At 45.2% G+C, this 27,639-nt stretch overlaps 1 protein-coding gene across 9 annotated transcripts in view; it reads right to left on the bottom strand.

Moving 5' to 3' along the window:
• The window catches only part of GRB10 (growth factor receptor bound protein 10), a 171,337-nt gene that overhangs the window by 117,112 nt on the left and 26,586 nt on the right, over window positions 1-27,639 (bottom strand). For all 9 annotated transcript variants that reach the window (XM_076006245.1, XM_020289936.2, XM_076006246.1 and 6 more), the window contains one exon: window positions 18,998-19,120. The gene's annotated coding sequence lies outside the window, so the exon portion shown is untranslated. The remainder of the gene's footprint in view (window positions 1-18,997; window positions 19,121-27,639) is intronic.

Raw genomic sequence — 27,639 nt, 5'->3', positions numbered from 1 at the left:
AGTTTGGTTGGATGCCTGCTCAGGCACCAGCTTTCTGCTAAACATGTGGAGACTATCACCAAGGACAGAACCTTGAGAGGTCACCTCTGCGGTGACCAGAGTCTGGGGCTAGCAGGGCACTCCAAGGGGTGACAGTGACATCCGACCCACTAAACTGGACTCACACATTCTCAGCATTTCCCCCGAACCACTGGACCCTTTTTTCTTCTATAACATCTATTAACACCGTTAAGACTTTATCATAGTATGGGAAATATGAATTTAGGCAAATTTCAAAGAAGTTCTAAAGGGAGGTGTGTGCGTTGCCAGGGCCAGGGACTGTCACTTGAGTGAATGCTGGCTCTACTAGTCACAGCCAAGAACAAACCACAGTTTTCAGTGACATCAGCCCTGACATGTGGATTCAGCACTCTCCCCTGCAGGCCACAGGCCCTGGTACCACACAACTTTGGTGTGAGCTAAGTTCAGTGGGTCTGGTGACACTCTCACCCCTGGGGTGGCTTTCTGCCCCACAGACCCTGGTGACCACACAGATGGCCTTTCAAAGATCCATAATTAGAGATATGAATTATACCAATCAAAATAGCAAAAAAAAAAAAAAAAATCAAGGTAAAATCCTGTTGTAGGATGAACTATGTCCCCCTAAAATTCATAAGTTGCAGTCCTAACCCCTGATACCTCAGAATGTGACTGCATTTGGAAAGAAGGTCTTCAAACAAGTAATTAAGTTAAAATGAGGTCACTAGGGTGGCTCTACTCCAACATGACTGGTGTCCTTTCAGGAAGAGATTAGGACACAGATGCGTACAGAGGAAAAAACATGCGAGGACATGGCAAGATGACCGCCACCACTCGCCAAGAAGACAGGCCTCAGGAGAAAGCAACCCTACCTGCACCCTGATCCTGGACTTCCAGCCTCTAGAACTACAAGAGAATAAATTTCTACTGTTTAAGCCGCCCGGTCTGTGGTCCTTTGTTACAGGAGCCCTAGCAAAGTAACACAGGCCCAAAATATAAAACACTCCTAAATCCCCATCACAGCTAAATCAATCAGAAGCATCCTAAATTTGTAAAATTTACTACCAACCATGTTTCCTGCAAGTGTTTCTCTTAGGTCCTTCAAATTACCAGTACAAGAATAAAAGAATGGCCCCAGAATAGCCCACTGGGGTGAAAGGACCTGGCTGATAAGCAAAGGCAGGCGCCAGCACGATGGTGGGAGAGAGAGCACCATCATCGGACCCACCTGTCCCTACCTACTGGATGAGGGCTGTGGCTGCATCCACCCTCCAGCCTCAGCCCAGACCAGAAGCCCCAAAGACACCAGCCTTCTCTGGCTCGTGGTCCCTGGGTTAGCTGTCGTATGCATCCACTGTCCAGCCTTCAGTACCCAGGCAATTAATAAAACACCTGCCTGGGTGTTGGTGTGAAAATATTCTGTAGACATGGTTAACATCTACAACCACTTGACTGTAAGTAAAGGAGATGACCCTTCAGGGAGGCGTCTTCCAACCCACAGAAGGCCTTACGAGCAAAAACATTTCCTGGGGAAAAAGAATTTAGCTTAAAGACTGTAGCAAACTCCTACTTGTGCACACTTGCTGGCTCTAACTTGTACATCATCTAGAATTCTTGGATGTGCTCAACATATAGAAATACATTCTTATATTCCCCTTGAAGTTTCAAACTTAATCTGTATTACGACTGTCAAAAATATCATTTAAATATGTCAATTTTACTACCTAAATATCACCTTTGAAAGTATTTGCCAAATGAGATTGCTTCTTAGCCAGGAAAATACACATCCCATAAACTCAGTTGAGGAGTTTCCCTTGGGACAAGTAAACCATAGTTAACATCACACTCAATGGTGAAAGATGAAACCAGGCGTCCAAAAACTACGGCCCACGGGCCAAACGCAGCCACCTAGCACATTTATCCGGCCCTCCAGGTGTTTTTGCCACCACTGCTTGTCCTGCTTAGCAGCCGACTTGTCCTGGGCCCACAGTGCGCACCCTCCAACGGTCTGAGGGACAGTGAACTGCCCCCTGTTTAAAAAGTTTGAGGACCCCTGGATGAAACGTTTTCCCCAGAAGATCAGGAACAAAACAAGCTATCCACTTTTGCCACCTCTATTCAACATAGTGTTAAAAGTTCTAGCTAGAGCATTCAGACAAGAAATAAAAGGCATCCAAATTAGGAAGACAGAACTAAAATTATCTCTGTTCACAAATGATACAATCTTATGTGTAGAAAACCCTAACAATTCCATGCTTACAATTAAAACAATTATTAGAGCTAAGAAATAAGTTCAGCAAAGGTATAGAATACAAAATCAACATCCAAAAATCAATTGCTTATATTAATAAAGAATAACCCAATAAACAATTAAGAAAACAATTTCATTTATAATACCATCAAGCATAATAAAAAAGTTAAGAATAAATTTAACCAAAGACGTGAAAGACTTGCACACTGGACACTATAAAATGTTGCTAAAGAATACCAGAAAGACACACACAAATGGAAAGACATGCTGTGTTCCTGGGTTGGAGGACTTAAGGTTGTTAAGAGGGAAACTACCTAAAGCGATCTACAAATTCAATGCAGTCCCTATCAAAACCAACTGGCAATGTTTGCAGAAATAGAAAAGGCCACCCTAAAATTCATATAGATTCAATCTTGGAAAAGAACAGAGTTAGAGCTAACTCATACTTCCTGAACATGGCTGATGATCAAATTGGCATTTTACACTAGAAAAATCAAATGCAATGCCAGCAAGCAGATGACCAAATATGTTTATGATCAATCCACATTCACCCTGTTCATCTCATGTGGCAATGTGCTAAGTGCAAGCTAAGAATCTGCACAATCCACTCTAATATTTCCTCTTCTGTTCTATTTATTAAAAAATGTTGTTCATGGCCTACTCACTTGATTCCAAGATATAATAACAGGATGAAACCCACAGTTTGAAAATAGGGTCACAGTTGTGTTTGGGGCTTGTGGTTAGCATCAGAGTTACCAACTTTCCTTGGAGGAACCCTCTCCTTGGCCATACGCCCTATGGACTGCCCTCTTCACACCCAAGCCACTATCCAGTGCATCGAGACACCAGTCTACTGGCCTTACCATTTCCATCCCCTCCTTAGATAGGCACAAATCTCATTTTGCTCAAGAAATCGGTTTTGTTCCCTGCTGTACTCAGAAGGGTACATAGTAACAGGGACTCAAGAAGGATTTGCTAACTACTAAAGAGTAGCTTAGTAGTTTTTTGCTAAAGACTAAAGAGTATAATTGTTGATGGGCAGGTTAAGTAATAAAATTTAATTTAAAATTAAAAAGAGAAGTTTCAAGTACTAAAATAAATCACTGCAGGATTAAAAACAAAAGCTAAACCTTCCATAAGTATGTGGATTCTACTCTTTACTAAGAAAAATATAACTGACCAATGTTCGTGATATATTAAGATCATCACGTGTAAAATTAAAAACAGAATATTTGCATTCTAAATCATAATAAAAAGATGAAAAGAAACTAATACTTTAAATATCAAAGGGAAAATATTGAACAGATCGATGAAGAAACATTCAAAACATAATTTATGACAGAAGACATGTAGCAATAAATGTCAATCATCAAATTCTCTACTTTTCAAAATAATATCCAAAGTGTTCTAATTTAAAAAAAAAATACCTATGGCAAATTAGAATAGAAAAGCTTTAAAAAGGGAGCTAGAAAAGAGACAGAGACAGAATGGGCAAAGATATTAAAACCAAACGCAAACAAAATGACCTCCATGATAGCAATGATGGCAAAGTGTCATTTAAGGCAAAGAAACAATAATCCAAATTTTAAAACCATAATACATTGACTAAAAACATAACTGATAATTAACAAAACCAGGATTAGGTCTTTATCCTACAAACAGCAAAGCATCAAAATACATGAATCAAAAATTGTAAGAATGGATGTTACACTTCAATAAAAAGTTTACATTAAAAACAAACAAAATCTATAAGACTCTTAAGGAGAAACCCAGAAAAACTATTAATAGTTATTAGAGATTTTGGTTCATCATATGGGGCAACGAAAGAATGAAATTGGAATAATGGGACAGAATGAACAGATATTTATGAAAAAGTGCCATTTGCAAATATGTACAAACAGATGCAAAATTAGTTTTAAGAAATAGTAAACCACAAAGAACAGAAATGCATTTTGCAAAAATGCAAAGATCTTTGGAGATAAAGCATGTGGCCCCAAGCAAAAACCTGCAACAGGCCACCTCCTCCCAGCCTGCACGAAGCGGCAGGCAGGCTCCAAACGTCCAAGCGCTGAGGCAGGGCGGGGCGCTAGGCGCAATGTGCCAAGGGGCTCCGTGCTACAGCCAAATACAAGAAAACTAGAAATTAATAACATATGCATTAGAAAAAGAAACTGCAGCCACTTGAAAATTAAAAACAAGCTCTGGCCTAAATAACTAGTCCAAGAAGTAAATAAAGATACAATAATAGTCTCCAGACAATTAGGACAATGTACACCATCATGTGTCAAGAAAAGAAAATGATGCAAGAGAAGAGGAGAAAAACTAACACCATGACACTTGCATCTTTATAAAAGAAAAAAGAAATTAAATAAATAATGCGAGTCCATCTTAAACCTGAAGGAAGGAAATATAGTTAATAGCAAGTCAGAAAGCAAAGCATAACAAAATTTATTAAAATCCAAAAAAGAAAAATAAAAAAAATCTTAAAAACATAATCAAGAAAAACATACAAAATTTTAACCAAAAAAATGAAGTATGATTTTTAATCATATTGTAATTTTACGGACACTAGTAAAAAAATAACTTCGTAAACTTCAATAAAACTTTTATTTTTATTAATATAAACCTAAATCAGAATAAACTAAAAATTCTTAAAATATAAACACTGAAGATGAAATTAAGTGAAACTCAACCTCCAGCTACTTCCCAACATAAAGAAATCATGGACTTGAATGTTCTTATTAATCAATTACTATAATTTGTCAGGAATAACAAAAGATTCCCAGGTACATGTTTACGGCAGGAACTTGGCTACATGCTTTCTCTGTATTTGTCTACGTGTAAACACACACGCAGCACCCACTGTCATTGTTCCTGCTGTTCACAACAGCAAAGTGACTGCCGAGACGCAGGCCCCAGGGCTGGTAACAGGACTTGGCGGACAAGACGGCGCTTAGTCCAGAAATCGGTGCTGTGAACCGCAACCCTACGGTCCCTGTGCTTTTCAAATGATGGTCCCTGGACAAACCATGTAGGCATCACCTGGGAGCTTGTTAACATGCAGATTCTGGCGCCCAGACCCTGACCTACTCAATCATAAACTCAGAGGACAGGGAGGACGTGGCGCACGTGTTTCCGCGAGCCCTCAGGTGCTTCTGCAGTACCCGAGTCTGAGAACCACACTGGCCTCGCCCCAGCGGCGGCACTGCACGTCAGACCACTGGGGAGTGTCCGCAACCGCAGGAGCCCAGGCTGCAGCCCAGGCCAATGCAAACAAGTCTTGGGATGGGGCGGGGGTGCATTGTTTTAAATCACTCAGGTGTTTCCAAAGCTGAGAAGCTCTGCTCTGGTCTCTTTTCTGTAAATTATTGTTCCTTTTTATGATGTTTGCAGGGGAGAAAATAGTGGGAGAAAAATATGACAAAGTTTGAAAGAATCACATCTCACTTTCTCGGGGCTGGGAAGGGGAAACCTACTAATACTAAACTGTTTGAAGTAAAAAAATATAATCAGTTGTTCAAAATGCCATAACTGAATCCTAAGTGCTAGATTCCTAAATGGAAGCTACACCAAGTGTGCTTTCTGTCTTTTAGAAATCTCTCTTTTTTGTTTAAATGCTAACGAAGAATCCCTTTCAAAACACCGATTTCCGCTTTTCTTCCCCAGTGCATTGATGGAAGGAGGGAGAGGTGACACAGAGTAAACAGCTATGTTAATTGCATGCAGCAAAGAATGACCTCATTGCTTCCAACTGCATGTTCATAGGTACAAGGGTCTATATTTGACCACATGTATGAGAATGACCTTTGATTTTATAATCTCAGCAGTCTGAAAAGGACTTGTTGGCATATTCCATTTAAGCATCAACAGTCCCTTCCACCTAAGTGGTCTGGTCAGCCTCCTGACAGAAAAGAGCAGATTTTCACATCAACACTCGATTTTGAGTCTCTCACAGGCTTTGGAATGCCAGTGGAGGGTCAGAGCACAGCTCCACCAAGAGCGCCACCGAAGATGGCCACACTCCACGTCTTCTCCATGGTCACTCGTGCGGAGAGTGACCCTCAACGGTCCTGTGTGGAGACACTGTCATCACCCCCACAGAACAGCTGAGGACACAGAATTCAGGTGACCTGCCAGTGGTCCCTCCCTGCTGGACAGCTGTGTGGTCAGTACACGAGCTCTGCTCTCCCAAACCCAGGGCCCAAGCCCTGAACTAAGATACACAACCCCCAACAAGATTCGGTTCATGTGGACCAGGAGAGGCTGATACTATTAATAGAAAGAAATTTCATTCTCTAGGTATCCTCACCACCGGCGTCTGAGAGACGGGTCTTCACTGTCGCCGCGGTTCGCACGCAGGCATGGGGACGCAGGGCAGGACTGGCAGGCCAACCCTGGAGGCTCCTGAGGAGTACCCCAACCCATCTGAGACATGCACCACTGGACAGGACCAAGAGGAAACCTGAGCAAAGGTAACCACAGAAAATCGTCTAGGCTCACACAGGCAGTGTCCTCAAACCCCTCCATGCTGAGTCACCCCCAGAGGAAAACACCACCAGCCTTCCAGTCCCGATCAAAGAGGCAGAGGTGATGGAGGCGACGCACATGCAGCCCTCCCCTGCCCGTCACCGGCGAGCAGGCACGCCTGCACGATGAACGGGCGGGCACACCCCCATGCCAGCACTGCAGCCCAGACCCTTCCTCGCAGCAGGTGAGAGCAATTGCCCCAAGTGCGCAGATTGGGACACAGGTGCTGCAACACCACCAACACAGGACCTCGGGGACAAGGAAAGGGGCCGCAGCAACCGCCTCGGGCAGTAAGCCAGACAAGAAGGGTGGGAGAGAGCAGTGTGGGATGCTCTTGAGGTCGGGTGGTCTCAACCTGCCTTTATGTGCCCTGGGATGTGGGCGAGGGGAGTGTGGGGAAAGAAGAAAAACCATGAGGCAGTTGACCCTTGAACAGCTCAGGGGTCTGCTTCCCCTCCCCCACTCCCCACACACTAAAAAATCCACATATGATTTTTGTCTCCCCAAAACTTTATTAACAGCCTACTGTTGATGGGGAGCCTTACTGATGACATAAACAGTCGATTAACACATACTTTGTATGTTATATGTGTAATACACTGTATTCTTACAATAAAGGTAGAGAAAAGAAAACATTATTGAGAAAATCATAAGGAAAATTCATTGACAGAATTGTACTCTGTGTTGATATAAGTTTACGTTGTCTGTTTGCAAGATGTAGCGTCTGTCTGAAACAGAGAGCAGCCATTCAATCTACAGCACTGATCAAGCAAATTAACTTTTTCTTGTGATGTCACGACTTTAATAACTTCTTTGGAGCACCTGGCAGCAACACTAGTATCACTCATATGGGTCCCGTGGTGTTATTCAAGGTTTACGGTATGGCACAAAACATGACGAAAAATATTTGAAAATCACAAGAGATCACTTTTTACTGCAATACGCAATTTACAGGAGAGAGAAACAGCTCACTTGGAGACGATTAGCATCACAGGGAATTTTAAGAGGATACTTGCAACATTTGAGCTCACAGCAATAGGAGGTGTCTATGAAATTATTACAGGACTACAGTATTACTACAGTTAATTTTATGCAGCTATGAATTAATATCGCATCTTTGCATTTGCTTACATTTCTCTCAACCGCAAATGGCGTTCTGTGCAATCTGCTTGTGTATTTAAGTTTTGATAAATTTTAACTTTTTTATAATAGATTTGTATGTATTTTATGGCAGTAAATGATAAAATGCACTAGTATCTTACATATATTTTACGTATTCATCATAAATTAATGTTTTTGGTATATCTAGACTACACTGTCTGCAAGTTTTTTTTAACACATTGACTGCCATACTAGAAAAAAAATTTTTCCTTGAGGTTATAGTGTTTTATTATAAAAACAGAATAAAAACTTCTAAAACAAAATGACCCTTTCTAATTTAATGAAAAATTTATTTTTTTACTATTTTCTGTGCATGAGTTATATGCAACTTGAAAATAATACATGCAGCTCCCAAGGTGAAGAAATGTGAGATACGTGCTTCACATGACCCTGGGCTTCAAAACTAGCGCGAACTAAATCTAACTCACAGGGCAGTTAATGTGTTAAATTATCACAAATTTACAAAAAAAAAATCATCAAATATATTTATTGAAAGAAATCCACATATAAGTGGAGCCCCATGCAATTCAAGGGGTCCACTATAATTTTAAATTTATAATTTGGACTACTTAAATATAGATCTAAAATTGGGATACTCAATTTTAGAGAAGCAACTTATTTTTCCTAGCATATTTTTCTACATTCATTAAAGTTTTATTTCCTCACTTGTGGTATCATTACTTTGGATAATCCTTGCTACTTGAAATATACAAATTATTAAAAATTACTAATGCCCTTGGGTTATCTTCCAAGGGATAGATCTTTATACATTTAAACTATTAACAAAGAAACACAAATTAAGAGATGGAATCAATTAAGTCAAAAAGGGGTAATTACGGTAACACCACGTTATCAACTCCACCCCACTGCCCCAGAAGCACTGTCTTCACAGGAGACTGCGAAAGGTCACCAGGAAGGACAGGCAAACCGGATGTGTCTCTGCTGCCTACAATTCGATTCTATAGTTGCTGGGAAAATGGCTAGAACTTTATCTGAAAAATAAGGGATGCTTAAGTTTTAGTGTTCTACAGCAATGAAGAATGACTACAGTTACCAATAATACATTATATAGTTTCAAATAGCTAGAAGGGAGATATTCAATGTTCCCAACATAAAGAAATGATAATGTCTAAGATGATGAATATGCTAATGACTCTGGTCTGTTCACTATACATTACGTGTATTGCAGTATCACTACATACCCCATATGTATGTCCGATGATTATGTGTTCATTTAAAAAAATTAAAATAAGTAAACAAAACATAGATATTCCAAAGTCCTTCTAATCAACACCTGATAGTAAACCATTCATCCCTATAATAAAACCCAAATCATCTATGGGAGACTTCTCTTCCCCTTAAGAAAACTATAAAAAAGCCTCAAAAAGATACATCTAAATCACATTTTACAGACCCTGGACTGAGACCTCTGGTTAAATTATAAAATGCTGAAGACAGTTGCAACAGATTGCCTTAATATTATTCTTTCAGTAAATCTCATACAAGGCCTGCAGTTTCCTCTCTTCCCAAGAGAGCTCCGAGTCCAGTGTCTGAGCTGTGAGGACACTGCTCGCTGAGGCTGAGACTGGGACGAGGGGGCAGGAGCCCATACAAGCTCCACAAGGAGTAACATTTACAACTTGCCCTTCCTCACCTGCTCCTTCCTGTGAAAGCCACAATAAAGGATCTGACCCATGTCTTCCCCAGCTCCCTCCACCTTCTGACCCCTCCCCAGCCCCCGTGCTTCCCCGTGTGGCCCTGCAGGTGTGACGTGCCACCTGCTTCTAGGGAACCTGAGTAGCAAACTCCCCTCCATGGCGGTCATTTCCACGTCTGCGTGCCCTACCATACTTGATGAAAACAAACCCTCCATACATTTTAAAACACATGACACCTGTTAACATTTGGGTTTAGCCCCTAGTCTAGCCCAGGAGTCATAAAACCACCGGCCACAACATTTTTCTAAATGGAACACAGCCCTGCCCACTCGTTTTTGGACTGAGTATGGTGCCCTCACACTCCGATGGCAGTTCCACAGTCACCGCAGAGGCCATGTGGCTCGCAAAGCCAACGCCATCTGTGCTACCTGGCCCTTTCCAAAAGACGTTGTGCTGACCAGTCTTTATTCCACATGGACCTGAGCGGAGTGTGAACACGCCTGGCACCCCTGTCACACGCCAGGCACTGGGGACACGAAGGTCAGTTGGAGACCCCGGAACTCCAGCTCCTATGACACAGGAGATGTTGTCTTGGCCTAGAAATTTTCTGGAGATGCTATCACTCACCCCTTAGCCCTGGAGAAACTCAAGTGATCCTAATATGAAATATCTGTTTCTAAGCTACATTACCACCCAGAATGCACCCCCAATCTCCTAGCACAGGGTAAATGAGTCAGGAAATGTATCCCCGGATAACTGAGTCAGTCTCCCTGGTACATTATTCAGTAGTTACCTCTGTTTGCTACCGAGACATCTCTGGGCCTGTGTGACAGCAACTGTGGGGCAAGGAGGCTCCCGGGGAAAGGCACACCCAGGCCACCCGCACCCTCCCCCAAGGACAGGGAGCTGGTGAGCAAGTTCTGAAAAATCATTAAGAGTCACAATCAACTTTTACTCACAGTGTCAATGATAAATGATACCATGAAGGTTGAAAACTGTCTTATATTATTCTTGACCAGGTTTACAAGGTTAAAGGTCATTAGGTTACAAGACTAAAATATTGCAAAGTTGTCACGATATAGGTTACATTGATGTCATTATGCCAGGAGACCGTAACTCCAAGGGCCTGTGAGGGCCTTCTTCAGCTACGCAGCCACCACAGACATGCCCTGGGCCCCGCCTGCCGCGCTGTGGCTCTCCCGTCACCCTCAGTCACTCACTCTCCCCACCACAGTGATTCATTCCAGAGCTTTTCTTCTAAATCTCCCCCCCCATACTTCCCTCCCTGCACAAAATCTAGACCACTCCAGGGCCTGGGACTGACTGCTCTCCCCGCCCAGACTGCGTCCCACGGCTTCCCCTGGCAGGTCCTGCAGCTCGGACCCAGAGCCCGGCCTCCCATGTGGCCTCCTCCGTGCTCCGCCTCTGCTCCTGGTCTCTCCGTGCCCACTGTCTCCCTCCCCTGGGCCTAGGAACATCTCTGTGCATTTCCCTTCATTCAGCAGGAGAGGAGGGAGGGAAGGAAAGGTTCCCACTACCCACTTCCTCCTCCGGCACTTGCTCTCTCTGCGTCCCTCTGCAAACCCTGAGGAAGCACATTCTAAAGCACTGCGCCCGGCTCCTCAGAGCAGCACAGTCTCTCCGAAGCCCCGAGCCCCCAGAGAAATTATCTCCAATTTGATTAGAAGCACTGAGAGTTTCCCTCCTGGTCTCTTCTCACCCTGGGGGTCCAAGGTGGTGGGTGTCACGGCAAGGAAGCCAGGCTGAGGAGAAGCATGGCACAGCCTCCAGGCCACAGAGCAGGCTGCAGTCTGCGCCTGACCTTGAGCTTGGACTCCTGCTCTGGATGAGGAAACAAGCAAAGCAGGGAAGCCTGGAGTAGGTCCTGACACTCCTTCCAAATCCACAGAACCAGAAAGCGTTTTCTGGCAAAATCAGTTTTGGCTTTATAGAAACCAAACATTTTATTTTCTTCTAACACTTCTTTGAGCCTTAATCTAGCAAGGCAGCCATCTCTGGAGGAGAAGTGGGAGGAGGTACTTTCAAAATAGGGTCCTCCTCCCCTGGACCCTGGATTTGGATGCTCTTCCTCCCCCTGCTTCAGCCCCAGAGCCGCTGTGAGGGGAGAGATGGCACAGCAGACATACAGCCCCGGGACCTCCCCGTTAAAAGGACCACCTGGCTTCTCTGCAGAGGTCCAGCCGCAGAGGCACGGCAGGCAGTCAGCAAGTCCAGGATCTACTGGGCAGGATGTTGGAAGGAAAAAGTGGGGTCAGGACCTTTGGCCTGAGCAAGTGGGCAGAGGGAATTTCCATGTACTGAGACAGGCAAAGTGTGGGAGAATCCAGGCGGTCAGGACGCACTAAATGCAGGTACAGGATCAGAGAAAACGGGACCGGTGAGATCTTTTTCTCATCCCTGCATGCTGACATAATGTACTGTTATCCCAGGCTGGGGAGGGAATGGGTCTGCTCTAACGACCAAACATAATCACCCTTCCCATCCTCAGCGAGGTCCTGTGGACTCGGACAAGGTTTTCCTCCTCTGCCTGCCCCCCCGGAGCAGGCCCTCCGGCCCATGGCGGCAGAGGTGCTGGGGCCAGGAGCCGAGGTCAGACAGCACCCCCAGTGCAGCGTGTCTGCTGCGGGCAGAGTGGCGTCAGGCGGCGTCCGCTGCAGTCAGGGAAGGCTTCAGGGCAGACGTGGGGGCTGAGCTGGAGAAAGTGGTAGAAATTAGGGGGGTGGAGAGTGGAAGGTGACAGCAACAGAGTAACAAAACCACAGAGAAGAGGCACGTGGAGTAAGCTAGGAAACAGGGAGAAAAATCAGGGTCCCAAAGACGGGGATGGGGGAACAGAGCCCTTTGTGGAACATTTATGACGGGCCTGGTTCTGAGCCAAGCATGGACGCACCTTGGCTTCTCACTGTCCCCGGGAACACCATGAGGCTGGGGTTGCAGAGGACCCTAGAGCTCAGGAACTCAAGCAACGCCAGCACTTAACTGCTGTGGCCAGGACTGGGCCTTTGGACCCCAGAGCGCTCCAGGAATAGAGACTGGTTGGGGTAAAGCACAAGAATATCCACCTTGACCACACAGACTCTGAGATAAAACAGTTTGGTTTCACGGACAGCGTGAGGCCCTGTATAAAACGTCTGTCCCCTCACCCTCAAAAACAGAAAAGGCTACCAGAAAATTTCTTTCAAAAATACCATAAGAAGTCAGAACTACTACTTTACAAAGACATGCCAAATTAAAAGACATATGAAGTAAAAAACTCTTATTCTCTCACCTACAAAAAGCTGGAAAGGGTCTCTAGACTCTACAATCTAGATGATGCCAGCATTCATCAAACTCCAAAGTTCTACATGTTTACTACCATGTTAATCTATTTTACATAAAATTTGTATTTTCATTGTAAAACTGCTTAATGTATAACTGTGAAATGGAATTGTATATGGTTTTGATTCCAAAAAACAAATTTCTTATCTACTCTGGCCACACTAGTTCTGTATCACCAGAGTCACTACAAATAATCACCAGGAGCTTTTCGCAGGAAGTTTGCATAATTTGTAAGATCTGTCATTTTCAAAGCTACATTTTTTTCCTCTATTGGTCTAAAAACTGCAATAACTAAGAAAGCAATAATCTTCTGATGAAATCATCTACATCAATCACACACACTCTGGACCTTCAGTCATCAACGTCTGTCTATGAAGCAATCCATCAAAATAGCCACTGACAGTACAAAGAAAGGGGCACCTTTGAAACGTTACCCTCCTCTCCCCTCCACCCTGTCTCCTGGCCCACAGCTCTGTTATTTCTGAAAGCATGAAATGCTTAAAATATAGCTATTCAATCAGAGTTTGCACTTCTTATCATAAATCTCATCACATGTTATTACATTCCTTCACCTTCCCTTAATTGAGACCGTAACTTTTAAAAAATTAATCCTCCTTTCGACTTGGAAGGGACTCAACTTGGAATGGCCTGTTGATCCTGCTACTCCCTAGGTAATACTGTGGGCCAGGCTGCCCCCGCACTCAGAAAGGAAGAAGGAGAACCTATTTCTTGAAGACAGTTGGAATATCTGGCCTTCGATCACACACAGTAGCATCGAACAGCCCTGCGGCTGCTCTCTGCGGGGCAGCATCCTAAAAAGCAGCTCCCTCTGCAACCTTAGCAACTAAATTCCCTTTGGAGCCACCAAGGCAGAAAGTTCTTCACACAATTTATCTTCTTTTTTAATCACAGAATTCAAGGATGGTCATAAGCAGCATCTTGGCAGACTCTGCTCTTACCACCCATATAGAAAACCTTTCTGAAAAGTTGAATTCACTGTCAACACTGGATAAAGACCAAAGACAACAACAAAATAGGTTTCCTTAACTGTGCCTTTTCTCGTTTTCCACCTAAGCAGGTGCACACTCGGGGGAGGATTCTGCTGGTTGCCATTCCCCCCGTGCCTGTCTCAGGGCTAACCTGTTCAATGGAAGCTTCAGTGATTACAACACATATCGGGGCTGGCAAGAGTCTCTCTTGGGGTGAGGCATCTAGAAGTGCCAGAGGATGCAGCTCCACAATTCCAACAGCCAACATCAGACAGAAATATATAGAGATAAGTATCACACTTAGGTTCCTTGCCACACCCACTCCCCCAACGTTTATGGAGTCAAACGTGCCTGTAGTCAATGCCAGAGGAGCTAACTTTTTACATCACAAAAGTCTGATTATGCTGGTGACTCAAACAGGAGGGCCAAGATAGCAAACACCCTGCCTGGGTAATGAACCATCCTGGGCCCAGAATCAAGCCTGCACTCATCTCCAGGGTCCCAAAATAACTCACTGCTGGCCAGAGCATGGGCCCTCCCAGACCACAGCCGGGGCTGTCTGAGGACGGCTCTCCCGGCAATCACCTCTCATGTCTACGTGACTCTAACACGGGCAGAGTCAATCAAGTAAGGGCAGACTCCGAGGGTCCACGGCAGCTTGCCGATCAGACTCGGCAAGAATTAATGAGGACACTAATCCACACAGGCCTAGGGCTCCCTGACTGGGGAGAGGGACTTCCATGTCTCGGCGCCTCGGCTGGCCTTGGACACCATTCCCACCACTGTTCCTGATCTGTCCCAGGCCCAGGAACTCAGTGGGAAGAGACAGAATCCACAACGTAAGAAAGCAGAAAGGGCGCTGTATCCCTGGACACCTAGAAAGTAACATAGACAGAAACAAGGCAATCTACAGAAGCAGGGCTTGAAACAAGTGAAAACCTGGCAACCCCACTGTCCATCCACAGGTGGGGGAGAAGCCACTACAGTGCAATACCACCCAGCAATAAAACGGGGCACACGTGGAAGCACACATCCACACGGGTGAGTCTCAAAACAAGAGAGGCTGGGGAAAATGAATCGATTCCTGTTATGCAACACTGTAGGAAAATGCACACCAATCTGTAAGAGTGCAAACAGATCACTGAAAGGGGGGGAAGGAAGGACTGCAAAGAGGCAGGAGGAAATGGGGGGTGATGGATGTTTTCATCGCCTTGATTACTTCATGGCTTCCCGTGTGTCAAAATCCATCCATTTGCACATTTTAAATACTGTAGTTTATTGTGCTCCATGTATTACACCTACATTAAACTGTTTTGAAAAAGAAAAAAAGAAGACCATTTGAGAGAGAGGAGGATATCAAGGAATCTGGTGTGACCAAGAACAAGTCCAGCGGATTCCCATTACACATATAGTTACGCTCTTAAAGTCGCCTTGAGCTGACTTGAGGAATGCTGAGTCATTGGCCCTGAAAACAGAGTTAGGTTTCTATGAGCTGGTCAGACATTTGTCAACCAATCAACATATAACCTTGTTTTATGTGTGTGTCTGTTTAAAGACATCTTACTTAAAATATACTGTTGATTCATTAACATTGAACTCATGGCCAACAGCACTGTAACTCATGCCTGAACAAAGGTCACCTAACATACATAGCTTCTCTGCGAGGCATGTGACAGTTCTCTCAAGCTTAGACACGAAACTACACTTTGGGGCCATTTTAAATAGCAAAATCACCAACAAAAAGTACAAAAAAGCAAAAAAAACACAGCACCAAGTAGACCACAAAAAGGACTTGTTCACCAAACGAGAGCCTTGTCTGACCTCTGCTGGGAAAGTGTGTTTCTCACTGCTCTGGGCACACCCATGACTGACCACAGAAGCACAAGTGTGGATTTGGGGGGTGACAAGTAAGTTTTAGCAAGTAGGCGAATACACAAATATGGGATCCTCGAATAACGGGGACCAACTCTAACTTCTTTGTGCCTGGGTGTCATCTTTAAAATGTCCCCTCCAAAACTCATTAATTTATTGAGATTAACCCCTAATATGGAAGTGTTAAGAGGTGGGTCTTTAAGAGGTGACTGGGTCATGAGGGCTCTGCCCTGTGAGTGGATTAATGCATGCAGGGATTAATGGATTGATGAGCTATGAGTTAATGGATTAATGGGTTATCATGGGAGTAGGACTGGTAGCACTGTCAGGGAGGAGAGAACCCTGAGCTGGCGCATAAGCACGCTCAGCCGCTCACCATGTGACGCCCTGCACCCACCCCAAGACTCTGCAGAGTCTCCACCAGCAAGAAGACCCTCACCGGATGTGGCCCCTCAACCTTGGACTCCTCAGCCTCCAGGACTATAAGAAATAAATTCATTTTCTCCTTTATAAATTACCCAGGTTCATGTATTTCTCTTATAAGCACTAGAAAACTAACTAGGACACTGGGTTTCCTTACCACCACCCATACACCCCAGACAGGGCACGAGAAACTCCAACCAGGACCCACCGACAGGCTCAGACTGGAAAAGCTCCAAGAAAGCCTGCCCCCAGCCAAAGGACCAGGATAAGTGTGGCCCAACAGAACCAAAACCTTTTTGACAATACCCACCAGTAAACTAGCTGCTAGTTTCAGGAGGTGGAGTGGGGAGCTAATTTTCCACCCCACCCCCTCCCCTGACTTGGCACAAGCAGGTGGCAACATTCCAATCTCCTGACGTGGTGTCTGCTGGCCAGGCAGGAGCTGATGTATCTCCCACCCGAAGGAAGCAGGCAGTGACCCGACTCCCTGCAGGGGGAAAGCCAGTGGAGTCCGGTGGGGAGCTGAGCCCACACCCTGCCAGCATCACTGCGAGGAACTAGGTGGTGAGGGCCAGCGCTGGTGGGCATCTGCCTGCCCCCAAACTCCCGTGCTGGCGGGCCGTGGGAGCTGAGTGTGCACCTCCCCCTGCAGTGAGGAGGCGGTGCATGTGGGTTTCAGCCCACTGCCCCCCTCCCCGGGGTCGCAGGGCCCACAGGGAGCTGATCATCGCCCCCCAGACCTGCATGCCACACGTCAGCAGGGAAACTGCCTGCTAAGAAGAGGATTGCATAAGATCCACTCTCTCATAGTCTCATACCCAAAATGTCCAGGGTACAATGAAAATCACCTGTCAGACCAGAATGAGGACAATGGCAATGTGAATGAGCGAAAATAATCAACAGATGCCAACGGTGACATGACTCAGAGGCCGGGATTACCTGACAAGGATTTCCAAGCAGCTGTCTTAAAACTGCTACCATAAGAACTACAAACACTCTTGAAACAAGGAGAGCCACAGGGCTATGTGTCTAAGTCACTCCCAGGCAGAGAGAGATTATTCTCCTTCCTTTAATCGCAGTGATTTTTAGATTCTCTGGGTCGGTGGATAATGCGCTAAAGCCCCAACAAGTTGGAAACCAACAGAGCTAACACTCAACCAGGTGTTGGCGGAGGCCGCGCCACGCGTGCAGTGTCGTGTGGCGCTGACTGGCAGGGGAGACGGAAGCACAGGCGAGGCCAGGTCCCTGCTCGCCACCGCAGCCACTGGCAGGGGCACGCTCCACCACCGCAGCACGGCAGGTGGGAAAACGGCCTGGAGGAGGCAGAAATAAACCGGTAGGGGCCCCACAGTAGGATACACAACGTTCACCAAAAGGACGTGAGAACGCGTCCCTACAAATGGATAGCAAAAGCCAAGTTACTACGGAAGAAAAACAAGGGGTAAAAACAGAGAAGAATAAATAGAATCGGGACGTTCACTGCTGTAAAAGCCAAAAGACAAAACAACGTCCAGAAGGGAAGGAAGACGTGACGTCAAAGTCTACAAGGGTCTCTTAAAGAACTGTTCATGGCCATCAGGCCTGCTGAGGGCGATGGACACGAGGAAAGGTGACAGGCAGGAGGCAGAGCACCTGATGTCCCTTCAGGGCCTTGGCCTGTGATGGGCTGGCCTGTGTCCCCAAAACATCCATGCAATGAAGCCCTGACTCCTTACACCTCGGAAGGTGATTGTATCTGGAGACAGGCTCTCTACAGAGGTATTTATTCAAAATAAGGTCACAAGGGTGGGCCCCTAATCCAATATGACTAGTGTCCTCATAGGAAGAGGAGATGAGGACACAGACACACACATAGGGATGACCATGTGAGGACACAGGGAGAAGACAGAGTCTACATGCCAAGGAGAGAGGCCTCAGGAGGAACCAACCTGCCGTCACCTTGATCTTAGACTTCAGCCTCCAGAACTGTGGGACAACAACTGCTGTTGTTCCGTCCTCCACCCCGGGGCACGGGCTGCGGCAGGCCCACTTGCTGGAAGGCCATTCTGGCCCCAGTGCTCTGCCTGCCACCCTGGCTGCACTTCCAGCCAGTATCTCAGCCCTGCCTATAGCATCGTTAAGAATCCCTTGCTCAGGACCAACCAGGACAAAAGAAAAGGTCCATTTCCAGAAAGGGCTGCCTCAAGCTGACTCGCTGAGGGAAGGCAGGGGGTGCCAGTACCTGCACTGGGCCTTCCTTATGTAGGAGGACCCCAGCTTCAGCGCTAAGGCCGGGGCAGGGCGGCACGCACCGCGTCAGGAACAAGGCACAGGTCAAGAGCCTCCCCCATGTGCTCTAGCCCAGCTGCGCCGACGATAGCTACCAACTCCTGCAGCTCCCCCTGTGAGGGATGCCCAGAGCCACCCAGGAGGCAGGCACCATCACCCCCACCTTACGGAAGGGCAGAGGGAGACCTGTGAGGCCCAGGGACCATGGAGCATGGTCTGCAGAGCCCAGTGCAGGTTTGACCCAGACTCTCCCGTCCCCCTGCCCCAGATTAAGCTCAAGATCCTGAGCAGAGCAGAGCCAAGGAGGAGGGGGAAGGAGAGGACAGAGACACAAGCCGAGAGACTCCCTTTGCGAAAACTGTAAGAAAGGACCCAGTATCAGGCCTCTACCCACAATGGCACACATTTACTGACCTTGCCTTAAACAATGCTGAACAGCTGACTCTCCTGCAAAGAAAGGCTCCGTCAGTGGGAAGACACACAGGACTTACCTGTGGCTCTGTGTGGCAACGTGGCCACCTAGCTCCACGCCGAGGATCCAAGTGAGGACACGGCTACCGGTCACTGGGTCTGTGGCTGCCTTTTCCTGCTCAGCATCGTGGTCAGCTCCAAAGCTGGAAAAAAAAGAAGCCATCATTGAACTCACATCACACTTGCACAAACGTGATTTATGCTCTGTGCCCAGGACTAAAATTTTTAAACCACACATGAGAAAATGAGTCCGCAAGAAGTAGCCTTCTAGCTGCCACATCAAGTGGTTGCAGGGACAGATGCCCAAGACCAGAGGATGAAAGGGAAGACACCTGGGCTCCCAAGCACTGCCCACGCACCTTCCACACCTCAAAGCAGGCGGGTCCCAAAGCAGTAGGGTATGGAGTGCATAGACACTTGCCCCTTCCAAGGCAAAGTTACCTCAAATTCATGCTTCAAGCCCAGATCAAAGCCCAGGTCCTTCTCAGGGTCCTCCCAGGCTACAACCTTCTGTCCACGCCACAGGGATCTGCCCCTACCTCAGACCAGGCGCCAGTCCACGGTGCCTGGGCTGTTCTCAGCAGAGGCCTTGCTGGGCAGAAAATGATATACTCTGAGCGGTGCATGTGTGTTCTCCAGGAGGGGTGCAGAGCGGGCAGACCTGGAGGTCAAATCCTGGCTCTGATCTACTTGGATTCATCATTCGAGTCCTGTGCACTGAGGGCTTGACACACTGTCTTCTCTGGACATGGAGAAGAGTGTGGAAACCAAGTCTAACCCTTGCCCTGCTGGAGGTGACAGTGCAGTGAGCTGTGCAACTCACCTGTCCTTCCAGACCCCGGTCCCTCTGCAGGGCACTGGGAACAAAGCCCACCTCACTGAGGATTTAATTCATTGCACTGGAATGCCCGGTTTTCACATTTCTAAATGAGACACACAGGGAAGACTTCATAGAGTGATGAACACACAGCAAGGTGCAACCAAGGGGATTATTGCCATTGTTGCCTTTCTGGGTTGAGCTGAGCCACTGCCTATGACGTGGGTGCTTTCAATAGAGCACTCAATGAAGGGCTCAAAAACTAAATTTTTCTAATCATTAAATGGTGAAAATATAACCTGCCCCTGCCTCTTACCTGGCATGGAAGAAGACTTGGGCCCAGAGACAACCAATGTGCAAATATGGCTATCACGATGGCTGTTAAAAAAAAAAAAAAAAGGTCCCCCTCGGCACACTTGCTGAGAACCTGGGCTCGGGAAGCAGAGAGACACCACCCCCTAGCAGGAGATATCTGTGAAAATGATGGAGGTCACTGGGCCTCAGTATCCTCATCTATAAAATCGGCATGAAAATAGTGTCTCTCTCTTAGAGCTTTTGAGGATTCAGTGAGCTAGGACAGGATCCAACACATAGTAAATGTTCAAAAATCGTACTGGTCATCACTCAGTACAATGAGCTGAACAATTCTCCCACTGTCAAATGCAAAACACACCGGCCACCTGCAAGCTTTGTGGCTTGCTGATGTTTAAAGAGGATGCTACCCTCTTTAGAGCTGGAAGGGAAGCCATGTGATGCGTGATCATTTGACTGCTCAAAGCTGAACATCACCTGCACACACAAAGGCATTTTATTAAGGGTGTTGCTGTAACTCTTTCAAAGAATTCGTCCTATCAAACTGGTCACTACTTCACCCATTTCTGTCTATTTTCAGCAAAGCTGACATTGAACTTTACAGTACAAAACAAAGGCAACATGATTTTTGAACCTTATAAACTGAAGAGTAAATAAGATACGATGCCTCCTCAATAATCTCAGTGCAAATTGGTACCTATGAAAGAGCAGCCGCTCAGCCCTGTTCTCAGGGCCCCGTGCAGCACCCACGCCGAGGCCCCGCACCCTGCACGCAGACCACACTCCGCACACGCGCGCACTGGGCGCCGGGCAGGCACCCGGAGTCCACACGGAACACCCTCGGCTATCTGCGTGTCAGTCAAGAGAGCGTTTAGCACGCAGATCATAGATGCGACATAAACTTAAGATCTTAAAGAAAATACTAACCTGGGCAAAAATAAATAATGTCTTAACTTACTTTCAAAATATTTCAGAAACAAAGGGCCTCTTGATTCCTGTTTAGTATCTTTGATATCTTCCAAAAATTCCTGAGCTAATATAAAGTTTTCCTTCTGTCCAGCTTTCTCACACTAAATATTTAGAGTAATAACAGTGACTATTTAGACACTCAATAAATCCCAACTTTCATGATGCGAGTATTAAGCCTGTTCAGCCAGAAGTTCTGGAATGAAGGCTGGGCCTTCTCAGAAGCAGACAGAATACTTTGAATTAAAAAAAATTAAACTCTTTATTATACTGACATCAGAGACTATAGTTTTCCCACAGAGTAAGAAGGTGCTTATGAAGATAAATTGGGAAATATGTGAATAAAATGGAATTGAAGAAAAGACAAATTTCTAAAAAGCAATTATAAAATTTCAGAATGTTGTTACCAGACCCATGGACAGCTTAAACCTGAGTCAACAATTAAATACAAAATGCCACACTTCTCACCACTTTTATCAGGGGCATCTTCAGATACCTTCAGACCAAATATGCAAATCCAACGGCCACAGCTCCACCCAACTGCCAGCCTCACACAGGCACCCCTGGGTACCCAAGAGGGACTGCTTCCTGGCTCTCCGTGATACCCAAATCCACTCAAGTTCCTGACATAAATGGCATAGTATTTGCATACAACCTACACATAACCCCTTCATATGCTTTAAACCATTTCTAGATTACTTATAATACCTTAATACGATGCAAAAGCTATGTAAATAGTTATACTGTATTGGTTTTTCTATTTGTATTAATTTTTATTGTTACATTGTTATTTTTTATTGTTTGGGGTTTTGTTCTGAATATTTTCAATCTGAAGTTGGTTGAATCTATAGATGTGAAGTCTGAGGATACAGAGGGCCAACTGTACTTTCAAAATGCCAAATACATAGAAAACATTCAGCAATGGGTATCTACCCAAAGGGAAAGAAGTCATTTTATCAAAAAGACACCTGCACTTTTTTGCAAATAAACACCTGCAATGTTTATTGCAGCACAATTCTCAATTGCAAAGATGTAGAATTAACCCAAGTGCCCATCAGTACATGAGTGGATTAACAAAATGTGGTGTATATACACTATGGAGTACTACTAAGCCATAAAAAGGATAAATTAATGCCTTTTGCAGCAACCTGGATAGAACTGGAAACCATTCTCCTAAGTGAAGTTATCTCAAGATTGAAAAAACAAACACCATATGTACTCATCATTAAACTGGAACTAACCAATGAATACATAAGTGCATAGAGGGAAATAAAACTCTGTGGAAATCAACCAGGGTGGGGAAGGAGGGGATGAGCGAAAACCTACCTAATGGGTACAATGAACGCTATTTTAGTGATGGGTATACCTATAGCTGTGACTCATGCCAGTGCAAAAGCAATCCATGTAACCAAAAACATTTGTACCCCCTTAATATTTTGAAATAAGAAAAAAAAAATTCAGCAGTAGCTCAGCAGTGAGGGCCCCATTCTTCTGGCCCCTCCCTCGCCGACCCAGGCCTTGGCAGACACCAGGGCAGGGTCACATATGTGGTCAGCAGGAACACAGGGCAGAGCACTGACAACCCGGAAATAGCTTCTGGACAGGCCGCCATCACCGAAACCAACAGAACTTAACTAAAATGTGCAAATGGGCCCAGACCCACCTGGGTCTCAATTCCAGGGCCAAACGGGACCAACAACTCCAATAATCCTCACTGTGGGGCCTCCAGGAACCACCAGCCACGCAAACACAAAGACGAGGAAGCCACAGAACACCTGCCCGTCACACAAACCAGAACTGCAACAAGCCGAGAGACTGCCTACCTGAAAAAGGCAAAATATTTCTGTCTAAAACTAGTCAAAAGTCTAGAGAGACAGGATGAATACACGGGCACACATAAACAAAGCGGATGATAAGAAAACCAACAGAACAGACACCACTCACCATAGCTTATATACACACACAGGCATATTCTAGTGTAGTCCTAAGAACAGCCCTACACAAACTATAAAATTTCACATTTACTCGAGAGATATAAAAAGACCTGAATGAATGGAAACATGCTAGGTTCCTAAATGAAGATTAAATTAAGATTAAATATCACAAAGATTTCGATTCTCTTAAAAGTAATTAATTCAAAAATTTAAAATAGTTCTACAAATGAAATACAGTATCAATCTAAATTCAATCAGCATTTCTTTCTTGGTGCCCAGTAGAATACTTCTAAAATTAACAAAATAAAAAATGGTAAGATGGTCAGCCAAAGAACATTAAGGGAGAATCACTCTCATCACATAGTAAAATCCACCCTAAAGCAAAAGTGTTAAAATAGTGTGGTACTGGCACAAAAATGCATGCTCCTGTTCATCAGGAAGCAATGAATCTACAAATATAAACACGAGTATTTTCATCACGGCACCACGCACTACATGAGCTGCACTGGAACGAGAGTGGGACCCCGTCTTCCTCGCAGCCAAGCACACGGGATGTGCGGGCCTGGCATTCAGGGGTTCCAGAGGCTGCCAGCTCTCCAGATAATGCCACCCCAGGTGATGAGGACACCTGCAATGACTGGCGAGGGCAATGGCAGCCACCCTTGGTGACAACCTATTACAAGTCACGCATCTTTACAGTCTCCCTAAGGACTTGTTGAAGATCAAACGAAAAGTAGTAAAGGCATGATAGACACATCATAAACACGTAAGGATTAGTGGCCCTTAATTACGAACAGCCAAACATCAATCCTTGGAGGTAGCACTGCAACCCCATTTTACAGATGCAGAGCCAAGGCTGGGAGACAGCGGGCACGTGCCAAGGCCACACAGCTGACGAATGGCAGAGCCCAGATCCAAGTCAATGCGCACTGGGATGTTTGAGTCCACGCCACCTACTTGTTCATCTTGATAAAGTATCAATTGTACCATACAGAAAAAGGATAGAAAAACTTCTGCAATTACTGTAAGGTTTCTCTTCATTTTTATTCTTTTGTTCACTTGTTTGGAGCCCATTTTATCATTTCCTTTTAGAGAAAAAAAATAGCCAAAAGAACCTAAAATCCAAAGCACAGAAGATGAAAGAAAAAAATGTTTTAAAAAAATCCCCCACTTGCCAGTAATTAAAGATTTTAGTGATGAGGTATAAATAAGGAACCCCTTAAGCTCCCCACAAAAATAAGAACAAACAACACCCCCACTAAGACCAAAAAGCCCATAACTGCAGCATCAGCCAAACTGTTCCGGGGCCCTAAACCATATGGTGAAATAAGAAACAGAAACAAGGTGTAAATTTTGAATAGAAAAAGATTTTTTAAACTGTCATTATATTTACAGACGAAGTGCAGGGCCACAGACTGAAAAGCAGGCAGGACCGCCATGAACACGCGATAAGGCCGCGCGGGAGCAAGCCGCACGCCCGCTCGCCCTCTGCGCCAGCTCCGAGACGGGCAGAAAGCCTCGCGGGGAAAACGGCTTCATTTCCAGAAAAATAATAACATATTTCAAAATTATATGCACAATCTTTTAAAGAAAATGAAAAACTTCTAAGGAGGCACCTGAAAGAAGAGCAGGAGACACATACCACCTCCCTGGGAAGGAAGCCCCCACCCGCGGCCGCCCGCCTCGACCCTGTGGGTCTGTGCGTCCCCAGGCAGTCGGCTTGTGGATCCCACACACGGGAACAGACACGTAAATCCACGGCACACGGTGGGAGAATGTGGATGGAGATGAATGATCACACAGGAATTATTAATAAAAACAAGATCAAGGACAGCTGGCGATCAGTACCGAGCAAGATATGGTCGGAGCCTCACTTCTCGCATGGTCCTCATAGAATGATTTAAACATTACAAAAACTACTAAGAGAGAATATAAAAGAAAAATGTTACAAAAACGGGATGAGGAAGATCTTCCTAAGCAAGATTTTTAACCTAGAAGCCATGAAGGAAAAACCAACTCCTTCACAGCAAAAGACCCTAAATACAAAATCAAAAGACAAGCAAAAAGCCTTGGAACAAAATATTTGCATTATCTTGCAGCCAACAATCTACATTTAATCTCCTATTAAAATAAGAGATACTGGTCTCTGAGAATTCCTGTAAAAAAAATAAATAAAAAAAAAAATAAGAGATAGGATAAGCTGTCCAATATAAAAATGGAGAGAGGGTAGAAGGAAATAATTTGTAAAATATATATGTGAAACATGCTTGACTTCACTAGGAACCAGCGAGGCCTACCCGCAGCACATGCACTGGAATTTTTGAGCTATCAGATAGTTGAAAATTAAAAGAATAAGGACTACCAGGAGCTAAGGAAGGCCAGTGGAGCAACAGGGCTTTCCTAAACCACAGGTAGGAATGACACCATGTGGGCTTGGGGAGCCCAGCTGGGGACTGGACAGCAGCTCTCAAACTTCAGTTTCTGGTGCAGGCATCCTACCTGGAGTAAGTTATCCTACAGAAGGACTCACATGCATACACACATGGACACACATACATACACACGTGGATGTCCACTGCACACTTTAATATAGAACAACTGGAAGCAACCTAAGTGGGCCTGCCCAAATCCCTCCTCTCCCCCAGTTTGCTGGCACCCACCAAACTGGACATGGCGAAAGCAAGAGTCTTCCTCCATTCTTAACTTTCTCTCCCTCCTCCTTCCATGCAATCCACCAGCCCAGTTCATTTCAGTTGCAGAAGCCTCTGAAAGCCATATACTTCCCTCCACCTCTGCTGCCAACTCCAGGCTCCCAGCCCTCATCTGACCAGGACTCAGAGTCCCCAACTCTCAGCATCCTCACCACTTTCCACTCACCTGGACCAAGCACCCAGCCTGCCTTCCACCTCCACCAAGGATTCAGGCTACCTGTCCACCCTGTCCTGTTCCTGACCACCCCAGAAGATCAGGCCACCTAGCCCATTCGGCCCCACCCCATGGCAGGTCTGCAGGCTGGGCCCACCTCTCCTGCAGGGCACCTCAGCCTGGATGGTGCTGTGCTTCCTCGTGCTGACTCATTTTGTGTCCACTTCCCTGCTAAGAAGCAGCTCTGAGGCCGGAGACCCCAACTGTCCTGGCCACTGCTGTATCCAATCTCTCAGTACAGAGCCAAGCAACTCAACTCTTTGCTGAACACATGAAAAAGTGTCAGTAGGAGCCTGACAGGAGCCTACTTAAATACTGTAGAGTATAGCAATCCTGCAGACGGCAGGCAGCAAGGGAAAGCGCGCAAGAGCTCTGGGTGGGGGGTGCAGCCGTGGATGTGGCTCAGACTCGGCCTCTCAGACAGCCTCAGCAAGTGCTCAGCCTCCCCTGCCTCAATTTCCTCAACCATTGTATGAAACAAAACAGTCCCAATTCCATGCAAGAATGCAATGACACAATTCCCACAGTGCTGCACATGGCACTGGCAGAAGGCAAAGGTGCAGGTGGTACTGCTGCACAAAGGAGGAAGGGGCAGATCTGCACAGGTCTGCGCCTACGAATTCCACACAGAGAATGGGAAAAATAATTTACAAACTACCCGTCTGCAAGGGATTAATAGTCAGAATACAGAGGGAGCTCAAACAGCTCAACAGAAAAAAAACAAATATCCAATTAAAAAATGAGCAAAAGACCTGAGTAGACGTTTCTCAAAAGACAGAAAATTTAAGCCAGCAATAGTATGTTGGGGAAAAAAAGAAGACATACAAATGGCCAACAGGTATATGAAAAAATACTCAACAGCACCAGTCATCAGAGAAATGCACATCAAAACCACAAGGAGATATCACCTTACACCTGTTATTACGGCATGTATCAAACAGACAGGCAATAACAGATGCTGGCAGGGATATGGAGAACAGGGAACCCCATACCCTATTGGTGGGAATGTAAATTAATTAGTATAACCATTATGGAAAACTGCATCAAGGTTCCTCAAAAAACTAAAATTAGAACTGTCATTTAATCTACCAATTCCACTACTTGGGTATATATACAAAATAAAGGAAACCAATATATTGAAAAGTATCTATACTCCCATGTTTGTTTCAGCAGTACTCACAATAGCCAAGACATGGAATCAACCCAAGTGTCACTAATGGATGAATGGATGAAAAAGCTGTAGTCTATGTACATGATGGAATATTATTCAATCATAAAAAGAATAAAATCCTGACATTTGCACCAACATGGATGTAACTGGAGATCAGTACATTAAGTGAAATAAGTTAGGCACAGGGACAAATATCATGCGTTCTCACTCATATGTGGCAGCTACAAAGTGGATCTCATGAAGATAGAAAGTAGAATGGTGGTTACCAGAGGCCAGACAGGGAAGCGGGAAAGGAGGGATGAAGAGAAGTTAATTAATGGGTACTAATATACAGTTTGATGGAAGAAATAAAACCTAGTGTTTGACAGATCAGTGAAGGAGACTGTAGTATATAAAAATCTACTGTACATTTCAAAATAGCTAGAAGAGAATAATCTGAGGGTTTATAGCATTAAAAGAAGGCAAATATTTAAGGTGATGGCTATCTCTAGTATAGTGATTTGATCTTTATAAATTATATAAACATATTAAATTATC

This window comes from Microcebus murinus, chromosome 9 (assembly GCF_040939455.1).
Source record: "Microcebus murinus isolate Inina chromosome 9, M.murinus_Inina_mat1.0, whole genome shotgun sequence".
NCBI classification, from domain to species: Eukaryota; Metazoa; Chordata; class Mammalia; order Primates; family Cheirogaleidae; genus Microcebus; species Microcebus murinus.
This window is presented reverse-complemented; position numbering and strand designations above follow the sequence as displayed.